This window comes from Muntiacus reevesi, chromosome 9, assembly GCF_963930625.1.
Source record: "Muntiacus reevesi chromosome 9, mMunRee1.1, whole genome shotgun sequence".
In the NCBI taxonomy this organism is placed as follows: Eukaryota; Metazoa; Chordata; class Mammalia; order Artiodactyla; family Cervidae; genus Muntiacus; species Muntiacus reevesi.
The window spans coordinates 11,342,367-11,346,240 of NC_089257.1; the positions used below are offsets into that span (position 1 = coordinate 11,342,367).

General features: G+C 43.0%; 1 pseudogene; it reads right to left on the reverse strand.

Moving 5' to 3' along the window:
• Nucleotides 1–650: 650 nt before the first annotated feature.
• Nucleotides 651–3,402, reverse strand: LOC136175603 (olfactory receptor 1165-like; annotated as a pseudogene).
• Nucleotides 3,403–3,874: the final 472 nt, after the last annotated feature.

Consider the following 3,874-nt stretch of genomic DNA (forward strand, 5'->3'; position numbering starts at 1 on the left):
CAGGCTTATCCGACTCTTTGCGACCCCATAGGATTCCCCCAGGCTCCTCTGTCCATGGGGATTTTCCAGGCAAGAATACTGGGTTGGGTTGTCATGCCCTCCTCTCGGGGATCTTCCCTACCCAGGGAAAGAACCCAGGTCTCCCGTATTGCAGGCAGATTCTTTACCATCTGAGCCACAAGGGAAGCCCATGGACAACATTAGATGATCATTATTTTGCTTATAACACTCTGAAGGTGAGACATAAACATAATTTTATTTCTTTTTTTCTTTTAAACTGAAGGTGATATCTTAAAATCACAGTGCAGTTTAAAAATTACATTATATTCATATTATATATATATGATATATATGTATATGTGTATATATAGTTTTCTCGAGAGATTGTATCCCATTGTGTCTCAGTCACTAAAGAATCAACATGCACTTCAGGAGACATGAGTTCCATCCCTGGCTTGGGAAGATCCCCTGGAGAAGGGCATAGCAACCCACTCCAGTCTTCTTGCCTGGAGATTCCCCATGGAGAGAGAAGGGGTCGCAAAGAGTAGGACACTAATCAGTGAATAAGCACACACTTGAAGAAAAATGTAATAACCACCAACACACTGTACAAAGCGCATTTAAGAAAGTGCTTTTCTCTATCTCTCTTCTCACTCAAAATTACATTGGGTGAGAAAACATTTTGGTGTGACTGATTTTCTGATGGTCTCCTTCACATCATTATTTCTAAGGCTGTAGAGAAGGGGATTTAGCATGGGGATCACTACTGCGTAAAGCACAGTGGCTACTTTGACGAAGAGCCGTGAGCTTCTGGAGTTGGGTACACAGTAGAGAAGAAGGAGGACCCCGTGGAAAATGGTGATGGCGGTCAGGTGGGAGGCACAGGTGGAGAAGGCTTTTTGGAGTCCACCGGCTGAAGGCATCCTGACGATTGTGACAATTATGAAAACATAGGAGGCGCGGATAATCAGGAGGCTACACACCTCACTGAGAGTAGAAATGGTGAAACATGTCATCTGACTGAGGTGAGACTCAGAGCAGGAGGCAGAGACGATAGCAGAACACTCGCAGCCCAAGTGATGGATGATGCTAGGACCGCAGAGGGACCGCCCCAAAAGAGAACACGTGATTGTCAGGAGCTCATTCCGCCCCACGTGTAGGTTGCAGCGACCAGGAGGCTGCAGAGCTTAGGAGACACAGCAACTGTGTAGAGCAGGGGGCTACAAACAGCCACAAACCGGTCACAGGCCGTCACTGCTAGCATTGACATCTCCGTAATCACAAGTGTGCAGCCAAGGAAGAATTGCATCATGCAACCCACGTAGGAGATGGTCCTTACGTCCACAACCAAGATCTCTAAGAGTTTGGGTGTAGTTATAGAAGAGTAACAAAAATCAAGAAAGGAGAGATGGCTGAGAAAGAAGTACATGGGGGTGTGAAGCTTGGGACTGATTCTGATGATCACAATCATACCCAGGTTCCCCACCACAGAGACTGTATAGCCGGCGAAGAAGACCAAGAAGAGGGGCATCTGGAGCTGTGGGTATTCTGAGAAGCCCGAGAGGACGAAGGTGATTCCAGCACTCCGATTTCTCTCATCCATCACTATGGTTCCTGCAGAGAAAATCAGAGTTCACCCTAAGCAACCAGACAGGACAGAAATAGAGGGTATTTTTTTCCCCAGCCTGGACAGGGGACTGGTCTGCAGTGGTGAAGTCTGGGATTTCCCAGGAAGGCGAATAAGACTCAGTTGGAGCCCAAATGGTACACCGCATGTCTACAGGTGTGGAGAGTGCAAGGCAGCTGCTGATGGAGGGGCAAGGAGAGGATGGACTGGGAAGAACTGAGTCTCAAGGTGACTCAGAAAATGTCCTTGTTTGGATTTTCTCAGCCTCCTCAGCTATGTCTCCCTTTTCTCCACATGGATAATTCCTTTCTTTAGCTTCATTTAATTGAAATTGTTGATTACACTTCAAATTCTTATGTTTGTTCAGGCCATTCTAACTGCTCAGGATGTCTTCTGTTTTTCTCTCACTTTTCCTTAGAGCTCTCCGATCACAGAGGGCTTCCCAGGTAATGCAGTGGTAAAGAACCCTCCTGATAGTGCAGGAGATGCAAGAGACATGAGTTCAATCCCTGGGTCAGGCAGATCCCCAGGGGAAAGAACTGGCAACCCAGTCAAGTATCCTTGCTGGTGAAATCTGATGGACGGAGGAGCCTGACAAGTCAGACAACTGAGAGATTCAGCACCCACCTTATCAGAGAAGCCTCAGGTTTACATTCCCTTAATGATCTCGCCAACTGGCCAAACCTCGGTAAAATGTCACATGTCGTATCTCCTAGAGAATATGAATGATGTCTTGTTAAAAATCAAGACTCTTTAATCAAGTCAACTTGCCTTCAAATTTAACCTCAGCCACTTATTCATATGTCTCTGACAAGTTAAACTCTCTGAAACCTTACCTATAGAATATAATTCTATTATAAGAATTTGTTTTTACTACACAATTATGTATAAAATATAAGTTAAATTAGTGAATTATTTTCTAAAATGTTTAAGACTTTAATTTCACATGTAATAATTGCCCCCCACCGAATTTAGTTTAGAATACCAGAGTGGGTAGCCATTCCCTTCTCCAGGGGATCTTCCCAACCCAGGGATTGAACCCAGGTCTCCCACATTACAGGCAGATTCTTTACCAACTGAGTCACAAGGGAAGACCAGAAATACTGGAGTGGGTAGCCTATCCCCTCTCTAGCAGATCTTCCCGACCCAGGAATTGAACCAGGGTCCCATGCATTGCAGGCGGATTCTTTACCAGCTGAGCTATCAGAGAAGTCCAACATTAATTATTTTTTAAAACATTTAAGACTTTAACTTCACATGTAATGAATGTCCCTCACCAAATTTAGTTTCTTCTCTTGTATTTCTAATGCTGTTTTTCATGTTTACTTTGAATTCGAAATATATGACCTCAAAACATTCTACAATGTAGCACCACCTATAATTTTACAAAGTCTAAAATGGTGCAAATAGTAACTAACAAGTTGAAAAAATGCATACATGGAGGAAATCTTTTTCTTACTTAATTCTTTCCTAATGTTTCCTTCTTAGGTGCACTTTTCCATTAATGTCTCAAGCCATCAAGGCATAAGCTTTGTTTTGTCCATTTTTCCCTGTCCTTGTCTGTATCTCTATGATTTCCTTTCCATTCAAGTTTAAGGCTGTGAAAAATGTAATTAGGGCAAAATGAACATATTCTTCAAAATACACTCCCATCTTTATTACGAGCTATCACCCATCTACTCAGCAGCTATCTTTATTTAACTTTCCTACAGCCATTCTTCAGGATCAATTTTGTTTCAATATTAGTTTAAAATCATGCTCAAATGCTTACCCATATTCAAAATCATCTCCATACAAATTACCTGCCTGCAATCTGAACGCTTCTGTCTGGATTTCTGTGATCTCTAAAAGAACTAAACTACCAATGCAGCAGGCATAAGAGACATGGGTTCTATCCCTGGGTCGGGGAAATCCCCTGAAGGAGGGCATGGCAACCCACTCCAGAGTTCTTGCTTGGAGGATCCCATGAACAGAGGAGCCTGGAGGGCTATAGTCCATGGGGTTGTTTATAAAGAGGCAGAAAGGACTGGAGCAGCTTAGCATGCACTGTATCACTGCATCATCCAGACTGTTTGATAGCTACTTCTTTTGTTTTGCTCACTGCAGCAATTTTGATTTTTGTGTACAAAATACACACATTTTGGTATATAAAAGCATTATTACCTTTTAATATCAAATACCAGGCAACATATTTCAGACTACTTTGGGGTTTAATTCAGAAGTCAAATTTGCTGTGCTGCTCCAACT